The sequence below is a fragment of the Pinus tabuliformis genome, chromosome 2_2, assembly GCF_031772625.1.
Source record: "Pinus tabuliformis cultivar Carrire ecotype Pingquan chromosome 2_2, CPIR1, whole genome shotgun sequence".
In the NCBI taxonomy this organism is placed as follows: domain Eukaryota; kingdom Viridiplantae; phylum Streptophyta; class Pinopsida; order Pinales; family Pinaceae; genus Pinus; species Pinus tabuliformis.
Genome location: NC_142300.1, coordinates 362,505,385 through 362,526,678, shown reverse-complemented (window position 1 = coordinate 362,526,678; position 21,294 = coordinate 362,505,385).

Sequence of the window (21,294 nt, the reverse complement as noted above, 5' to 3'; positions counted from 1 at the left end):
ACCCTATGGTGCTCCTCCTGTTATCTCTATCACTCGCCATATCTGCATCAACATATCCCTGTAGAGCAATGTTTGAACCACCAAAGCATAATGCTTGATTTGTGGTACCTCTCAAATACCTGAGAATCCACTTCACCACCTTCCAATGTTCTTTTCCTGGATTGTTCATGTACCTACTTACAACTCCCACTACATGTGCAATATCAGGCCTTGTGCAGACCATTGCATACATTAAGATTCCAACTGTTGATGCATATGGAACTTTAGACATATAAGACATTTATTCTTGAGTCTTAGGACACACCTCCTTACTTAGTTTGAAATGGCTAGCCAAAGGTATAATAACTGGTTTTGCATTTTGCATATTAAATCTTTTCAACACCTTTTCTATGTACTCACTTTGAGACAATGTTAATTTTCAATTCTTCCTGTCTCTAGTTATTCTCGTACCAAGGATTTGTTTTGCAACACCCAAATCCTTCATTGCAAGTGAGTTTTCCAATTTCCTTTTGAGCACATTTATTTCCTCCATGTTATAACCTGCAACAAGCATGTCATCTACATACAATAACAATATAATATAACTACCATCCTTTTTCCTTTTGAGATAAACACAAAGATCAGAGTGACATCTAGTATAACCTTGTTCATACATAAACCTGTCAAATGTTAGATTCCACCGCCTTGGAGCTTGTTTTTTCCTTTTGAGATAAACACAATGATCAGAGTGACATCTAGTATAACCTTGTTCATACATAAACCTATCAAATGTTAGATTCCACCGCCTTGGAGCCTGTTTTAAGCCATACAATTATTCTTCAACCCGCACCCTAGTTTCTCCTTCCCTTTGACCTCATATCCTTGTGGCTGTTACATATATATCTCTTCCTCCAAGTCGCCATGGAGAAAGGCTGTCTTTACATCTAATTTCCCAAGATGCAAATCTTCAGCTGCTACTAGAATTAAAATAGTTCTGATTGAAGTCATTTTAACAATAGGAGAATATATCTCATCAAAGTCTATACCATTTTTCTGTGCAAACCCCTTCACCACAAGTCTAGATTTATACCTTTTTCTACCTCCATCTTCTTCCTTCAACCTATAAACCCATTTATTCTGCAATGATGTTTTGCCTATAGGCAACCTGACTAAGTCCCAAGTCTGGTTATGTGCTAAGGAGTCCATCTCTTCTTTCATGGTTTTCTCCCACTTCTTCCTAGTTTCTACCTACACTGCTTCTTCATAACATTCTGGTTCACTAGAATTAGTCAACAATACATAATATAATGAAGGAGAGTATCGGTCAGGGGGTCTACTTATCCTGGTAGATCTTCTAACACTACTTTCAGGCATTTGAGGTGCTTGTTTCTGTTGTGGTTGTTTTTGTTGTTCTGGTTGTTGATCATTATGATTTTTAGGCATCTTCACTTTTTCTGTGATCTCATCAAGCACTGTGTATTCTCTATTTTATTTTTCCTGTTTCTTTTCCTGCATCTGATCCTTATACAAAACCTTTTCATTGAATATGACATCTCTTCTCCTAATGATTTTGTGTTTTTCATAATCATAAATGCGATAACTAAAATCATTAACACAATATCCAATAAAGGTACATTTCTTTGATTTTACCTCAAGCTTTATTCTATTTTCTTTGTTAATGTGGACAAAGCCTTCAAAATCATCCCTGATGACAGATAACAGTGGAGAGTTTTGCAAGAAGGAATTTGAAGAGTTCTGTAAGAAGTGTGGTATAACACAACAAAATACTACTCCATACACACCTCAGAAAAATGGAGTTACAGAAAGAATGAACAAGACGTTGATGGAAAGCGCAAGAAGGATGCTCAGTGGTACCGAGTTAGGACAATAATTCCGGGCAAAGGCAGTGGAGATTGCATGTTACGTGGTCAACAGATCACCTTCATTAGTGTTGGAGGATAAGACTCCACAAGAGGTATGGAATGGTAAGAAACCTTCTCTTTCACATCTAAGGGTATTTGGATGTGATGCATATGTACATGTTCCAAAGGAGAAAAGAACAAAGTTGGATAGTAAATCTAAAAAGTGCATCTTTATTGGGTATACAGATGGTTTAAAGGGTTATAAGCTTTGGAACCCAGTAACAAGGAAGGTTGTGTACAACTGAGATGTGGTGTTACGAGAGGTGAAATATGTTATTAAACATGAATTCAAACCAAAGGAACCTGAGAAGATAGAATTTGAGCTTAAGGAGGAAGAATCAGACTCTACAACATAAGAGGAATTAGAAGATGAAGAGCCACAAACTTTGGTTGTGATAAGATCAATTCGAGAAAGAAGACAACCAGAAAGGTATAGTCCATATGATTTCTGTTTAAATTTTGATTTATCTATTACTGATGATGATCCCAGAACTGTGAAGGAAGCAGTAGATTCAGAGGATGGAAAGATCTAGAAAGAGGCCATGGTTGATGAAATAGCAGCTTTACAAACAAATGAGGCTTGGGATCTGGTGGAGTTGTCAGCTGGAAGGAAACCCATTGGAAGAAAATGTGTGTTCAAGAAGAAGACGAATGTAGAAGGAAAGGTGGAGAAATACAAATCTCAGTTGGTAGAAAAAGGTTATTCCCAGGTGCGGGGAATTGATTTTGGTGATATTTTTTCTCCCGTTGCCAAGGTAGATTCTATTAGATTACTTTTATCTATTGCTGTTGCTTTTGATTTTGAGGTAGAACAGATGGATGTGAAGACAACATTTCTTCACAAGAATCTAGAAGAAGAGATCTACATGAAGCAACTTGAAGGCATTGTGGTGAAGGGTAAGATAGAACTGGTATGCAAGTTAAAAAAGTCTCTGTATGGGTTAAAAAAGTCACCAAGGATGTGGTATCAGAAATTTGATACATTTATACAGGGATTTGGCTACACCAGAAGAAAAGTAGACCACTATGTGTATTTTAAATTAATTGGTGACCGTGTTATTTATATGGTCTTGTATGTGGATGATATGTTGCTTGTTGGAAATGACAAAGAAATTATCCAGTATTTGAAGACCCAATTGTCCTCCAAATTCGACATGAAAGATCTTGATGCTGCAAACTATATTTTGGGCATGGAAATTAAAAGAGATTGGGCAAAGAGGAAGCTCTGGTTAAACCAAAGGAAGTATGGCGAGACAATACTGTAGAGGTTTAATATGCAGGATAGTAAACCGATGAAGGTTCCTATTCCTCTAGGTGTAAAGTTATCTATTGAAGAGTGTCCCAAGACATAAGAAGAGGAAGAGGACATGTCTCGTGTTTCGTATGCAAGTGTAGTCGGTAGGCTGATGTATGCGATGGTTTGTACTAGACCAAACATTGCACATGCGGTTGGAGTATTGAGCAGGTTTACGTCAAAACCAGGGAAGGAGAATTAGACAACATTGAAGCGGGTTTTCAGGTATTTGCGTGGCACTAGTGATTATGTTTTGTGCTACCAGGGAAGACAAAGATTGGACAAAGTTTTGGATATCCGTGGCTTTGTTGATGCAGACTGGGTTGGAGATTCGCATCGGAGAAGATCTACACGTGGGTATGTGTTCAACCTATTTGGAAGTGCAGTCAGTTGGATGAGTAAGAAACAATATGTAGTGGCACTATCAACTACAAAGGCAGAATACATGGCAACCACTCATGCAAGCAGGGAAGAAGCTTTTTTGCAGAGATTGTGTTCAAGTATGGGGTTAGTACAGGTAGCTATAAGGATATATTGTGACAACCAAAGTGCAATTTTCTTGGCCAATAACACTACTTACCATTCAAAGACAAGGCACATTGATGTTCAATATCACTTTGTGAGGATATGATAGAAGACAAAAAGGTGTTGCTGGTAAAGGTGGGCACTTTGAAGAATACTGTAGATACATTGACAAAATATGTGAGCTCTGAGAAGTTCTCTTGGTGTAGAGAAACAATGGGTGTTGCAGGGTTGGATAAATAACTAAGCTCTCCCATGGTCCCTTGTGGATAAAAACCAACAAGTGGGAGATTGTTGGGTTGTGTTATATTATTTCCACGATTATATTAGGTGGGAGAACCTACCTATGGTTTTGTGCGTAGTTTTCGCACATTGTTTTGGGCGCAATGGTTTTCGGTCCATGGTATTGGATGCTTTGGCATGTATACATATGTATTGTATCATTGAGAGGTGTTGGGCAACGGATCTCCCCATAACATGTTTTTGGGGCTTGAAGCCCAAATTTTGGTCAAGTTTAATGTAAAGACATCGTGAAATGCTGGCGTGGAGCATGAGAGTCTAGGGTTGTCCGCCCTAAGATAATGTAATTTAATGTAAAGTGTGTCGGCCTACCCATGGTCCGCGGACCATGGGATTGTATAAATAGAGTGAGGCTCTAAGTGTAAAGACAGTCTTAGTTTTGACAAGTAATAGATAGATGCGAAGGCATGGTGAGAAGAGAGAAGTGAACCTGAAGTGTATTGGGTCGTAGTGGTAGGTAGAGGCTCTGCAGCTAAGTGCGTAGAGGCCTAGGAGAGTTCACAATTGAGTGCGTGGAACCCTGCAGGTGAGTGCGCAGGGCAGGGTCACGTCTGTAGCTGAACTTGAGTATTAATAAAGATAATATTGATTCAGAATATTGTGCGTCTGGTTGTAGATCTATATTTCTATGTTCTGGTTATCTTTATGCATTTATATTGTTTTCGAGTATGCGTGATAATCTGAAAGATTGAACAAGTAATAAGAATATTGGGCCCACAAAAACTAAGTTAAGCACTAATATAATAGCATAGTAAGGTATAATACGGTATTCACAAAGGTGTGCACGCGTTGCGAAGAATAGAACGCTGCACGGAGTAGCACAACGCGCAGATTAGGATCGCGAACCTCCAGAACCCTCATCAAGACATCCCTAGGGTGTGGAAACTTAGTTCCAGAACTCTCCTATACTACTTTAGGTGAGACCTCAGTCTGCGCTTCGCGGATTGTTTCCAAAAGGGCCAGTAGTATTGGGATTTACTTGGCTAAACTCACTGCTGAAACTAGGTCAGGCCCCACGTAGCCAACAAATGGTTCTGTTGCCGAGACTGGGATTTGCCTAAGGGATGTCTAATGTCATGCCACTGGAACCCAACGAAGAAGGAAATTGAAGAGTGGTTGGACAAGAAGATTCATGAGTTTGCGACACAGGAAAACAAAACTCCGTAGGTATCTAAGAAAAGGTGGCTGGATCGCTATGTGTATATAGAAATCCATGAGATCTTCTTCGCATCCTTTCCTTCTAAACTATATGAGTGGATTGCGAGGTTAGCCAACAACCAAGGAAGGTGTAAGCTTGACCAACCGATAGTGTGGACTCCAGAATTAGTGCGCAGAATAGAGGCATCAGAAGATAAGATTGCGCAAGCTGTGGACCATTGGATTGACCGGATAATAGGGGGATTTATCATTGAGTTTATGGTAGACATGACCGTGAGCTACAGCGAAGCAAAACGATGTTTTCTCAAGGGATCGTGAGGTAAGTACATTAAATCTTTGAATACCTGGATTAAGATGTTGTTATGTGAAAAGCGGGTTATGCGAATACATTAATGTTTGGAACGATGCGGAGCGGAAATATCTACAAAGGTAGCGGGGAATTAGGAAACAATCCCTTAATTTCACCTTCGCGAGAGAGAGAGGAAGAGCTCGCTCGGGTCTCTCCAAGAAGTGCGGTCAATTTGATAAGGTAACACATTCCACAATTACCACCTCCACCCACACCACCACCTGCTTCACCTCCTTCACCTCCATCTCCACCTACTCCACCTCCACCAACCTTGCAGTTCAGCATGGTGAGCGCGATCAAGCTACCTGTATTCAGAGGAGTAGGGAATGAGGATTCAGACTAGTTTTAGTTCATGGTAAGAGCAGTGTGGGAAGCGCAAGGGGTCACGGACGACAACATTAAGAAGGCTACATTGGTGAGCGCGCTGCAGGATCGCACGTTGACATTGTATATCAAGCACTCTAAAGACCACCCAAATGCAGGGATAGCAGAGATCTAGAATGCGTTGAACATAGAATTTAGCCAGCCGAAGTCAGAGACATAGTCAATCATCAGGTTTAAAGAGATCGCGATGCTTCCAGGCGAGACCCCCTCGGATCTAGATCAACGACTGAAGAGTACGATCCGCGAGGCCAATATGACACTCATGGATGCACATCATCGCGAATGGTTTGTGGCATCCCTGACACTGCACCTGAGGACGACACTGTCGCAACAAAAACTTTCTACCCAGGCCGAAGCGTTGGAAATGGTGATGAGGTTACATGAGACACTGATACAAGATCCGGGGCTAGGAGTTCAAAAAATCCATGCATAACTACAGAATCTCTGCCTGGAAATGTAGAGCTTGAAGCAGGATAGGGCATCGTGGCCAGAGGCGCGCGAGGAAGTATGGTGCATAAAATGCAAAGGCCAAGGCCATGACAAGGACCACTGTCTAGTATTTGCGAACTACTTTGCAGGAGGGGGGCCAATGCCATTGAGACTGGAGGCATAGGTAGGGTCAAGTGCGACACCTGCGTTATGGTGCGCGATCTGTCAGATAGGAGGAAAAAACATGATGGATAATTGTCATTTTTTGCAGAAGTATACACCGGCACCCCAGCAACTATTTTATAATTTCTGTAGGTCGGTGGGCCACGATGAGCATACTTGTCGTAGCTGCGAGTTAATGATGGATCAGACCCCAACCTATAGGATGCAAACTGAAACGCGAGCCCTCGACCTAGCTGCGGGGATGGCGCTCATTGGATTTCAGGGGCGAGGTCGAGGATGAGGAGGAATCATACCAGGAAGGGGCCGCAGACAGTTAATTTGTTACAATTGCAGAGGACCAGGGCATTAAACCTGAGATTGTACCAACCCGACGAGAATATCCTGTTCATACTGTGCTCAGTTTGATCATGAAATGGTAGATTGCCCTACGTTGATCATACAGATGCGCGAGAAAGGGTTACTCGAACCTCCTCTGACTCAGAATATCCAAATGATGAGGTCTGAACTGCGCGAAGAAGACCCAAATGTGAAGATGGTGCGACCACCTGGGAGGATAAGGGGAAGGAGCTCAAGAAAGATACATGGTTTCGCAAGTCTCCTACAAAGGAACCTAAGTTTGACTTAGAACACGCAAAGGAGATGTTCATGGAAGCTAAGACGAGCTTCGCGGAGGCCTCCACTTCAGGTAGTAAGGATCAACCAAAGCCAGGGATGGATCCTTCTATGCTTACTACCTTTTTGGAGACATGCATGAAATTGCTGCGCAACAATAAGGCAGTTAAGGGACTACATGAATTGATCTCCAGGTGTGCAGTGTTAGGGGAATCGTGTGTAGTCCAGAAATTGGGAAAGCATGCATTGCGCACTGAGAGGGAAATGAGATTGATGGCGCAGATTGGCGAGTATGAAATGGATCAGGTAATCCTAGACCTGGGTTCGGATGCGAATGTATTACCAAAGCAGACATGGGAACATATGGGCAGGTCTGCGTTACAGTGGTCCCCTATTCAATTACGAATGGCGAACCAACAAAAGCTTTTGCCCATGGGAAGGTTGCAGGGGGTGACAGTTGATATCAAAGGCGCAAGCACGCAGATGGACTTTGAAGTAATACAGATTGTCGATGAAAACAATATTTATCTTGCATTGATAGGAATAGACTGGAATACTTATATGAACGAAGTCATTAATTTGAAAAAGCGCAAAATGATCTTTGAGAAAAAGTCACTACGCGTAGTAGTCCCACTAGACCCAACCGATGGAGCGCACTACACTGAACCAGTGTGCGACGATGAGCTGGATTGTATTTACTAGATAAAGGCGCAAGACTAGGATCGGGTGAACCCAAATGTAGATGGGAGAATCGCGTGGGAGCGCGACAACTCCTATACTTCGGATGTAGACGAAGAAGTAGAACACTGGTAGAACCGGTTGCACGAAGTGACAACGCTGAATTACAACATGATGATTATATCACTGTGCTGTGTGACGATCGAGGCAAGGGAATTGCCAACATATGATGGAGTGACAACAGTGGGTGAATTCCTGGACAAATTTGAAAGCGCAGTACGGGAACAACAACGGTACGGTGTGCTTGAATGGGCACTACGCGCAACACCCTCACGATGGTGGAGTACACATTAGAAGACCATTGTAAACTGGCGCAAATGTAAAAGACGGATGCGCTTACAGTTTGGAAACCCCCAACGTCGAACGAGAGCCAAGAAGCTAGGACAAAGTAGCTTGCACGCCCACCTGTGTCGATGGGTGCAGACGTGTGCTGTGTAAGCACATCCAAGACTAAGGATCGAAAATTAGAACCAGATGTAGCAGCAGGAAAAGCAATGCACACCACAAATGTTCCACGTCAAAGTATTCAAAAAGCTATGTGGAATCATGAACAAAGTTCACTAGGCGAGACGAACTGATTGGGACCTACGCGTACCGGCGGTTCGATGGGCCTATAGGGCCATAAGCAAAATCGAGAGTGCAAAAATGAACCCAACACTGACGATAAGAGATGAAACCATAAGAGTAGAGAAGAATCCCCATACAACAGCTCCCACAGTTGGGACAGTACGCGAGGACCCGTGTAAAGGAATTATGCAGTTATAGGAAGCCATTCGGCAAGGGTACTTGGAACTTCGCGAGATTGAAGAAGATTGGGTACGGATGAGAAAGAAAAGGATGATATTTGACGAAGAAATCAACAAACTGGAAACCGAAGTCACGCAAGCATGCTGCGCTGAGAAACTAAGCATGATGGGACAAGGTGTAGCTAGCCATACTACTACATTAGAAGAATTTGTGACCCTGCTACCTTGGCTACGACCACACCTTACTAGACAAAGTAAACAGGGGAGCGCACCATACAAGGAAGAATGTGACGCACTAACAGACATGAGGGTAATTGAGGGGTGCCCGTGGATCGGGCTGGTAGGTAAATTGAAGCCTCGCACTAGTGGTGCGACCACCTGACTATCTATAGGAAGTACAATCTTAGTGCTCCAAGCAGTTGAAAGAGAGCGCGAGACTATAAAAGACTCTGTATGGGAGATGCACAAGACAGAGGTTGCGCATAGGATCGGGACATCATAGGGGTCGCGGGGGCTGCGTTGCTACGTGGGAGGTGACCGTTGATGTCACTATTCATGACAAGAGGTCCAATTTAAGGCAAACGGGAGCGAGCGGCAGGTAATTAAGACAAGAATTAAGAATGAGATTTGGGACGATCTGCTGCCAAGAAAGCATTTATGATGCGGAAGTGGGGGGAAGGGTCGAATTCAAATTCAAAGGTCACTATATAAACCCTAGATCCAGCTCCAAGGCAACACTTGGTTGTTTGAGAATTGAGCAAGCACAGAGCATTGAGTGCCGTGTACTCTTACCATCCTCAAGTGTAGACACAATGACGACTGCTAGAACAAGAGTGCGATTCACTGAAGTTATCGCGGAGCCCCGTAGGGCCCATGAGGAGCCTAGAGAGACGACAGATGCGCCAAAAGTTCCAAAATCACCATGCACGCCGCAACCATAAAAAGATAAACAAACGATGGGGCCAGTCCATGTATCCCCAAGAAACCCATGGTTTGGAAAATTGTCAATGGCGGAGAAGGGAAAAGCCGTCACCATTGAAACAACGAAAGAGGAGGAAGACTTGCAGGCCCTGATCACCCAAATTGAGGCACAAGATGATGAGGCAGAGGATTTCTCCCAAAAGCATTCTGTGACAAAGTTACCTCCTTACATCCCCCCGTGGAAGGGAAAAGCCAAGGTACCGAAGGACCTGGAGGCCACGAAGAGTGCACTCCAGACCCTGCTCCTCCGCGATGATATAAGGTTTGAGGGTCTGTCGTTGGGATGAATACCTATTATGAATTTTGAAGATTGGGACCTCATGGACAGCGAGAAGTTTCCATAGCTGGCCGCGGAGAAGTTAATAAAGCAGAAATGGTTGCGCGGTGTGGAGAAGGCTAGGTTACTCCATTTGCGATGGATACACCACTACCACCGCGCGCCCATCACCATTTTTGTCATTAGGCAGCTACTATGCCTGGTGCATGATGGGTATCTCTGGTTGGAGGAGCCGATTCCCATCATGGTCGATCTAATTCACCGAATTTCTCGACTTCCAGTTAAAGAAAACGACCCCGCGACCATAATAGGAAAAAGCAACGACTTGGCCCTTGCAGAAACTATGAAGGATAAGTATAAAATATAAAAGAGAAAGTAGGGGTACGTAATAACAAGTATTAAAGACCAAGGGGTGCGCATATCCACCCAGTTGCTAGCTGACAAGCTAATGAGGAAATGCAGTGCCGACGAGGTACCAGCGTCTGTGATTGTGTTGGAAGAGCAATGCGTAGAGGGGGTCCAGTTCAACTGGGCGCAGTTTCTTTGTGATGAGTTATTGATAAACTGCAGGGAGGCCCAGGAGTAGGGTAAGACCTTCCACTATGCGTGGTTTCTATTATCCATCCTGTTGATTGCAGGGGAGCTGCCGATGGACAACCAGTTTCCCACTACTGAGGGTGACCTGCCCAAAGTCGCAAGGTACACCTCGCTCTGGGCTACAAAAGACGCAAACAGGATTCACGAGATAAAGGTGTTCTGGGTGTTCGTGGAGGCGAGCATCCAAACATGGATCAACCGTAGGCCGCACTTGTCCCCTATAGTTCATAACAACTTGCAAAGCGCGGTAGAATTCAAGGCGGATATGCATAACCTGTATATCTGGGCGCGCAAGGATCCAGCATGAACATGGGTGAAGCTTCCGTTCATTGCAATGGATGATGCGATGTTCACAGTGATGGAGTCATGGCCTCTGGAGTGGCGCGCTCCAGACTTGGTGGAAATGGAGAAGGTCGCATCTCAGCAACGAAAGAAGGACACCAATCTACGCCTCGTGCAACTGGCTGAGAGGAGACGCTAGGAACAAGAAGCAACACGGACGATAGAGACCAGAACCGTGCCAACCAGAGAAGCCGAGGAGGGCTAGGAGATGTCCTCGGGGTAGCAGACCGAGGAAGTGGAGAGGGAGGAGGACTGCGCATACTCGGGTACGAGATCAACACAACTCAAGTGGCCGTGCGGCCCAGAGAAAACAACCCCCAGGAAGAAAGGAAAAACCACGAAGACGTTCGTCGACCCAACCACACTTACAGAAGGTGATCTATTGGATATCAACACAACGATTTGTGAAGTCACGAAGGACGCGCTCTAGGGATTATGGATGGAGTAGAACACTGTGTTGGGGGCGCTCAGCACGCATCTTCAAGGTTTACAGGTACAGCGGCCCCAAACAGGAACAATGGCCTAGTATGTCACAACAGGAACTGCTGAGGTTGAACAGCTGCTGTGCGCCTGTATGGGTAACACCTTCATCTTGCCCAAAGGCACGTTAGCAGCAGCAAGCGAGGATGATCAGTCTACGATGAGCAGCATGAAAGGCGTCGGCTTGAACTTGGCCGCCCTGCCACGTGAAATACTCTACCAGCTGTAGGATGGGATCATCACCGAACTTCGTGCCCGCGAAGGCCGAGCACTCTAGGTCCTGCATGAGCAGAAAATCAACATGGACCAACTCAACATCCAGAGGGATGAGTTGGTTGGATAGGCTAGTAGATTGGAGCAGGCCATAGAATATGCATGGAGGAGCCTTCCAGATTTGGCCATGCTGACGGAGCTACCAGCATTAGAGCGGGTCCATAGATTGGCGGCCGGAGTCCGCAAGGCCTGGAAGGAAACGACAAAGGTTCAGTTGGAGTTGAACCTGCAAATTGTTGAGCTGCGATTGAAGGTGCATCCCTCCACATCCCTAGAGGTAAGAGAGTAGAGCGCCCGCGCTATCCAGATGGGGTTGGAACAAATTAGCCAGGCGACACAGTGGTGCACCGGGATGTTGGAGCAAGCACTAACCATACTTACGCACCTGTAGGAAGACCCGAACCTATAATTCCTAGAGATAGAGGCGTACGATTGTAGCAGGAGTACGATAGTGTCCGAGGCATTGTGTAGACAGTTTCCCTTACTCAACGACTTTCCAGACTATAACAAGCAAGGGCACTGAAGGGCCGATTAGGCGCCACACACCAAAAGGAAGCCCTGCTTAAAGCACGCATTGAACCATGGATCGATGAAGCGTTCACAATAACACCTACCATTGAAGGGAAGCTGGCGCAGATGCAAAAACTGTATACAGTGGGACAGGAATGTGACTCTGCTCATGAAAATTTAGAGATACGTGTGCAACAAGTAAAACAGGCAGTGGAACAGTGTGCTGCAAACACCCAAGCTATGCGAGACCTGCTGCATGGAATTCGTACAAAGATCACCGCACCAGAAGAGTGACTCGAGATGATTCATGATGATTGTGTTGGGGGCTTGTTGGGCAGTGGACCCCCCCATAGCATGTTTTTGTGGCTTGAAGCTCAAATTTTGGTCAAGTGTAATGTAAAGACCCCGTGAAATGCGGACACGGAGCACGAGAGTCTAGGGTTGTCTACCCTAAGATAATGTAATTTAATGTAAAGTGTGTCGGCCTAACCATGGTCCGCATACCATGGGATTGTATAAATAGAGCGAGACTCTAAGCGTAAAGAAAGTCTTAGTTTTGACAAGTAATAGATAGATGTGAAGGCATGGTGAGAAGAGAGAAGTGAAACTAAAGTGTATTGGGTCGTAGTGGTAGGTATAGGTTCTACAGCTAAGTGTGCAGAGGCCTAGTAGAGTCCGTAGCTGAGTGCGCGGACCCTTGCAAGTGAGTGCGCAGGGTGGAGTCAGGTTTGTAATTGAACTTGAGTATTAATAAAGATAAGATTGATTCAAAATATTGTGCGTCTGGTTGTAGATTTGTATTTCTATGTTCTAGTTATCTTTATGCATTTATATTGTTTTCGAGTACGCGTGCTAATCTGAAAGATTGATCAAGTAAGAAGAATATTGGGCCGGAATAAAACAAGTTAAGAACTAATATAATAGCACAGTAAGGATTGGATCAAAATAATATGGTATTCATAAAGGTGCGCACGGGTTGCGAAGAATAGAACGCTGCACGGAGCAGCGCAGCATGCAGATTAGGATCGCAAACCTCCAAAACCCTCATCAAGACATCCCTAGGGTGCAGAAACTTGGTTCTAGCACCCTTCCATACTACTTCGGGTGAGACTTCAGTCCGCGCTCCACGGAATGTTGCCAAAAGGGCCAGTAGTACCGAGATTTGCTTGGCTAAACTCACTGTTGAACCTGGGTCAGGCTCCACATAGCCAACAAAAGGAACATAATGAAAAATCAATTTGGTAGTCTCGATATCCAGGGGAAAATCCATGTGTATATTTGTTTTATGTGTTATACTCTCGCTATTGTTTATTTTTTTGTATTTTAGAATTCGTATGCAGGTAATTTCTGAACGGGGTTAAAACCTGCAAGATTTCAGTCACACACTAATATTTTGACTTCGGCTTCATAAATTCTACATTCGGCGCATCCTTTGTGTTAGCCAATGAAGTAGCCGGATGAGTTGTGTTGTATCTATGGTACCAGGTAAGCGCTCTGTCCTTTAGTGCTGTAACTAGTTTCACTTTCTTCATATCATCATCTTTGATTTGCTGCGCTTTCCACACAGATTCTACAACAAACCAAAATTGTTCGGGATCCTCTAATCCCTGAATACAATCATTTTAACTGTATTTTCCATACTGAATAGCGGAGGTGGAGGTCGAGGTGGAGGTGGAGGTGTAGGTGTAGGTGTATGAGGTGGAGGCAAAGGTGGAGGTGGAGTGGTTGGATGTGGAATTCCAGAAGTACCCTGATCTATTGTTCTCACCACACCTCTGGTCATATTGGGGCTACTTCTTTTTTCTTCACTTTTAGACTCTCCCAATAAGGGACTATATTCAATTCCAACAAATTTGTCTAGATCTACTTTGAATAGCTTTCCACTTCATGTAGATCCATCCAGATCCATTTTAAACATTAAGGTAAAGGCATAATGCCCTTTTCACACAAAATCATTTTAATCCATGTTTTTAACGATTTCAGGTACTTACCTCTTAGACCTTTGAAGAACCATCATTCAGCTTCGCTATAAGACACAAATGTATCTATTGCAAATTCAGTGATGAAACCACCCAAGATACTATCAATCCAGTAATCAACGAACCTCACAACATTATAATCAGATCTTTCAAGACGTATGACTAATTATGGAGTCCACACAATAGGATGTTTGTGCTTCCAAGTAGGTTCACTATCCACTAATTTGGACAACCACTCGTGTAACTCACAAGGGAATGATGAAAATAAAACTTTGTGTACTTCTATGTAGAGATACCTCTGTAACCACTTTTCTTTTGACAAGCATGGATTCCTATTCTCCTGAGCTGCAAACTCGTGCAACTTCCGATCTATCCACTTCTCGATTTCCTTCTTAGTTAGTATCCACTTACGCCACATCACACATCCCTTAGATAGATCCTAGTCCTAACAACATAACCATTTGTTGGTTTGAGGGGCTTGGACCCAGGTTCAGAGTTAGCTGCACTAACCAACAAAACCCTACACTACCGACCCTTTCGTCAACAACTCGTGTAGCGTAGGGTGCAGTCTCACCCGAGGCAGTATTGGGGGATGCTAGAACCATGCTTCTGCATCCATAAGGCTATGTGATGTGGGGTTAAGGCATTTTATTTATTTTCAGTTCTGTTTTGACCTTCACGAACCCTTATTCATGATATTTCTGAACTTAAGTGATTTTAAGTTAAAGAGAGCTATAAACTTTGTGTAACCACATAATCATGCATAAAATCACATATAATAATGGATCCAGATCTTTGCAGATCAGTAAATTAGATAATGTAGATAACTATCATTCAAGTGAACATAAATACAGAAAATACACAAGTATATAAAAATATACACAGAATTGCTTCAAATATTCTTTATTACTTCAGATCTTCCGTATACAAATTTTCCAGACCCTGCGTACACAGCTGCAGGGGCCTATGCACTCAGTTGCAGACTTACCAAGGTCTCCATGCACTCAGCTACAGGAGCCTTCCCCTTCGCCAAAAATAGAAATATTGTACAAACTCAGAACATATCAAAATCCCATTTTGTTCAGTTCTGTTCCCTTAAACTCATTAAGACACCCTTTTATATACTCTTTTCTATTAAATACCATGGTCCGCAAACCATGTGCCGATATCAAAACAATACCAAAGTGTAGGGGTTTTTACCTTCATAAAACCCCTTGAATCCTATTGACCTGCGTGCTACGCGCTTCACTCCTCAAAATGCGGAGACTTACAATATTTTAACAAAACTTGACCTAGGGGACCTTGTCCCAACAATGATGAATTCAGTGTGTGTGGGCTGGTAGAAGGTAGAAATATCTTTTTCCATACATACCCTGAGAAACAATTCTCCATAAACATTCTCATTATCAAGACAATTCCAACATGGGGTATGATTCTATCAAATAAATTCATTCAAAACCTCAACCTATCCATCAGTGAACATAGTTCCACTATATACCTCCCTTGGAAAGAGAAATCGTATGTATCCATCCCTAGGCAGGAATTCTCTGCCCCTATGTTTGCTAAATCTCAAGAAGATGATAATGACGTGGATGAAGAAATGAATAAACTTGGATGGAGAATTTTTAAGGTAAGAATATCAATAATACGTCTCTCCCTGGGAAATGGTTTATGTATTTCGATGGGGCTCACTCTAAAACCAGATTCGGGGCTGGCATTGTCATCATATACCCTTTTGAGGAGTACTTATTATTCTCTTTGAGACTCCACTTTGCTTGCACCAATAACATAGCCGAATATGAGGTCCCCCTACTAGGACTTGAGGTGGCCCAATCAAGGGAGATCCAAAACTTACTCATATTTGGAGATTTTGACCTTGCCATCTCACAAATAAGGGGGACATTCGAAACAAAGGATGAAATGTTGAAACCCTATAGGGAAAGAATCACTAGCATGATCAAGGGGTTCAAGGAGCTACAATTCTTGGCCCTATACATGGCCAATGCCCTAGCCATGACTGCATCCATCCTCAATCATTCATAGTGATTCAACCCTCTGTCCCTGATTATGAGGAACAATGGCCTATTTTCGAAGATGATCAAGACATAGCCAACTTCCGTCAAGACCATAAAAATCTCGATAGAAAGGGTAAATACTTAATCAATGAGAAACAATCTGATAGGGATGATTTTACCACTGCTAGGAAGGATGATCAACAATCACTTGATACGTTGGATCTCAATCTTAGATTTGAAACTTCTCCTCAAATGGTCAAAATTGGGAAGAACTTGTCTAAGGAGGAAAGGGAGGAACTCGAAAAATTGTTAAAAGAATTCAAGGATGTGTTCGGTTGGTCATATGATGACCTAAAATCCTATAGCCCCTAGGTTATCCAACACACTATTCCTTTCAAGGAAGGTGCCAAGCCTGTCAAGTAAAAGTTGAGAATAATAAACCCCAGGCTTGCACCTTTGGTCAAGGAAGAGCTCCAAAGGATGGTCGATGCAGGGATAATTGACCCTATACAACATTCAACCTAGATCTCCAACCTTGTAATCACTCGTAAAAATAATGGCAATAACGGGTTCCCAAATGTTGTCATTCCTTGATGGTTTTTATAGTTATATCCAAGTCATTGTAAAGGAAGATGATCACTTGAAAAATCCTTCACCACACCATGGGGAAGACACATGTACCTTAGGATTCCATTTGGTCTCCTGAATGTTGGATCCACTTTCTAAAGGGACATGGAATTTTCCTTTAGAGACCTTATTGGGAAGACCATGGAGATCTATCAAGACAACTTCACTATCATGTCCAAGAAAAGGCATGATCATTGCAAACACTTGAGAAAGGTATTTGAGAAATGCAGGCAACACAACATCTTTCTGAACCCTAAGAAGTTGATATTTGATGTTGATAAGGGTAAAATATTAGGGAACCTAGTTTCTAAGGATGGGATTAGTATTGAACCTGAAATAATTCAAGCCATCAAAAGCATTCCCCATCCTCAAGATCAAAGTTCGTTATGGTCCTTTTTTGGAAAAATAAACTTTGTAAGGAGATTCATGCCAAATTTTGCTGAAATTGTCAAGCCTATGAATGACCTCCTAAAGAAAAATACTCCCTACTCATGGAGCCAAAATACAAATGAGGCCTTTGAAGATATTAAAGAAATATTTGCCTCCACCCCTGTTCTAATCAACCTCAAATACACCAAGTACTTTATAATATATTCCTTCACAGCCAAAGACACTATAGATGGTATACTCATGCAAAAGGATTAGGAAGGAGGGGAAAGACCTGTAGAATTCATGAGAAGGCCCCTCGAGGATGTTGACACAAGATACACCATCACTGAAAAGCAAGCTTACACTCTTGTCAAATTCCTTAATTTCTTTAGAGCCTATGTAGGGTACAATAAAATATATGCATATGTCCCTTACCTTGATGTGAAGGATGTGCTGCTACAATTTGATTGTCTTGGGTCTAGGGGAAAATGGGTATCCAAAATCCAAGAATATGACCTTGATATCCACCCTAAAAATCTCATCAAGGGAAAAGTATTTGCTGAGAGGCTTACTGAGAGTAATAGTCAAGCCACTAAAGAAGGAGAAGAGGATCAATTATGTGCTACATCCATTGAGATCGAAAACGATGACTAGTACACATACATCATTTATTATTTATGAAATTTGTCCACCCCTCCTCACCTCACTGATCACAAGAGATGAGCTCAAAGGATAAAAGCATATAAGTTCTTCTTGACCCAATATGGCCTTGGATTGATGAGTCTCGATGGGGTAATCCTCCTATGTGTTAGCAAGGAAGAATCTGAAAAATTGATGAATGAATTCCATGCTGGTTTTTTGCAGTGGACATTATGCTGCCCAAACCACCACTCACAATATTCTAAGAGTAGGTTCTTACTGCCCAACCATCTTTGCTGACACCCTCAACTTTGTAAGATGATGCCAACCTTTCCAACTATTCACTAGGAAGCAACACCTTGCTATTATGCCATTGGAAAATGTTGCTATTGACACACCTTTCCAACAATGGGGCTTAGATTTTATTGGTGAATTCAAGGACAATTATAGCAATAGGAATAGATGGATCCTCATAGCAACTGACTACTTCACCAAGTGGGTTGAATCAATACCAACTAAGAAGGAAACTGATCAAGTGGTTATGGATTTCCTTGAGGATAATATTATTACCAGATTTGGCGTTGCCACCAAGATTGTCACTGATAACACCAAATTTTTCGATTCCATGGGTCTGAAATCCTTGTGTAATAAGTACAACATAATCTTATAATATTTCTCTAACTACTATCCTCAGGGAAATGGGAAAGATGAATCTAGTAATAAGAACCTCATAAAAATTATCAAGAGGACCATTGGTGATAATAAAAAGGGGTGGGATAGCAAGATCAAGTACACCTTATGGGCTGACTAAACAACTATGAAGGCTTCCACTAGTTTTAGCCCATTTCAATTAGTTTATGGTTCTGAAGCCAAGTTTCCTATTCAAATGCAATTGGCCATCCTCGAATGCCTGAAAGATTTCCTCGATCAAAAAAACATCATACAATCCCAAATCAATCAACTAATTGAAAATGACAAAATAGAAGGAGACATTTCGATCAGATTGGTCGTTGCCATGATAACATGAAAGTCACCTTCAAATATAATTAACACAAAGCTTTCAAACCTGGTGACCTATTACTCTTATCGGATAAAATAAGAGAAAAACCTGGTATGCACAAGAAGTGGGATAAACTTTGGATAGGTCCATTCGAGATAAGTGATGTGGTAGGAGTGAACTCATATCATTTAGAAACTCTGAATGGACAAGCCATTCCCATTCCCGTGAATGGCTAGCTCCTAAAGGAGTATTATCATGAGGCTTGACATTGTATCATATGCACGTGGTAGTTTAGGATGAATTGCATACTAATTTTTGCATTAGAATTAACATCATATGATTTTTCTCATAGTAGATAGATGCATATTTGCATATTTTCTTTCTTGTTGATTTTATGGCCTAACATATTCACATGTGTGATCATTAGATGCCACAAAAGCACACTGACCCATGTTTTTGCATATGTTACATGTGTAGGTGATAATTCTATGATAACCAAGATATTTTCAGAGTACTCATGACCTCCTGTTCGTGTACCCCCGTCTACATCTTCGAAAGATCGCGTCCCAGTTGGAGCCAGATGTTACCCACCATTTTGTGGGTGATATCCCTGGGAGAATTTTTTTTTTTCCAATATGGCCCTCAGCTGACAGCTAGCAGACCCTTGTAGCCACCAAATAGTTCATTATTCCATTTATCTGCCATCTAATCCAACCTTGTGGTCCCTCTCCCATCTGCCATGATTGTATGTTTAAAGGTGGGCCTCCTGAACCTAAAGGTATGCCTTGTCATTTGGAAATTGAGTATTGTAGTTTTCTTATCATGGACACTTCTAGGTATGGATTAATGTGGGGATTCAATGGAAATAATGGGCTAGGTGTGTGCTCTTGTTCTCTAGACCCCTTTTAGGAATTAACCTTGGATTATAGTCCCATGGGATCTCTTTAAATGACCATTTGGTTCCAGGGATGGTATTTCATGGGAAACCCTGATTTTCGTTGTGTGGTCCTTCTCCCTTATCTTCTTATATTACCCTCTTTTCATTAATTTTTTCCACATCCATCATTTCTCCCACCTAGGTCCACATTCCTCCATCAGGTCCACATAGGGTTAGCTCTCCCCTTTCCCTACCCACACCTTGAGTCATGGACTGAAATGGAGCCCAGAGGTCAATGCAGCTGAAAAGAAAGTTAAAAGCATATATGGACACATTGAACAGAAAAAGTACCACTAAATACAAAATATGGATGGGAAAAAAACATTTAACATGTGGGCAAAATCCAAATAAATAAGATCTACCCTATCACCATGGTTCCTATAGGTTCTAGGAGCCTTCTTCATCATATAGGAGCCCATGATTGTCCCAACCTATAGTGGGTGATGAATCACCCCACCTTAAAATGGGGAATTCACTGCTATATCTTATACATCATGCTCTAACCCCTTGAGCGCCGAGCAGGTAATCAAATAAAATCATAAAAAGGCAAAAGACATATAAATAAGGGTGGAAACATCAAGGCCGGGGCACCTAATGTACCATGATTTCTCCCTCCTACACATTATAAACCCAATTGTGGCTTCCATCTTATTAGATACCCTTGTGTCCCATCATGTGACCTAGGGCTGCCCCTTATTATCCCCTACTCCATTCATCCACATGTCACATGCCACCACCTTTTGACGGATGTACCTTGACGATATTATCCTCTTTAGAGGTAGAAACCACCTAATAAGATAATTGGTTAACCCCATTTGGAGTTTAGGAGACATTGGCACATCCTGAAGCCCATTATGGAAGGGTAGGCCATTATGAAGTTCCCGCATGTGATCCATGATTAGGTACACTCATTTACTCGATTTGTCTGATGACTTTTTGTGAAGGAAGGCTAGGGGACACATTGGATCTTATGCACGATTGTAGATGGTTTTCCTTTGGGGTTTGGTCTCCCTATAAGGGGTCCTAATCCACCAGAGGGATGCATTGGAACATGTAGGGTGAGCATTGAGAGCCATGGGCCTCCATAGCAGTAGATTGCACTTCATGGATCCCCACAACCATTTAGAGATTGATCGTGGTTCAATTATTGGATGAGGAGGATGCACTTGATCCATCATGCCCAGCTGGCCCTAGATATACACCACACACTTGGTAGATGATCCAGGACTTGCACGATGATGTGGTACCATCTAAACCATCATCCTAGCCCTTGTAGGTGATGTACACGCATCCTCGATTTTTTTGGAGACCCATGAGGACACATGTGTGCCCCCACATCTCACTTGGAGAACCATAGGTTATTACAAGGTGCCAAACCCCTTTCCACTGCTTTTGAGGGTCCTATTCTTCACTGTGGCACCCATGGACCTCATTAGGACTCTTAGAGGGCCCTACAACATGCATAGATTATTATTTTACCTCTTGAGAGGCTTACTTTTGCATTTATGAGCTATTTTGGTGGGTTTGTCACCAAAAGTTCAATTATTATAACATTATTTGATTTTTGGGGCTTATGTAGGCCAATGAGGGTAATTCAAACACTTAATTTTTGTATAAATACAAGTGAGATGAGCTCATTTTCTCATCATAAC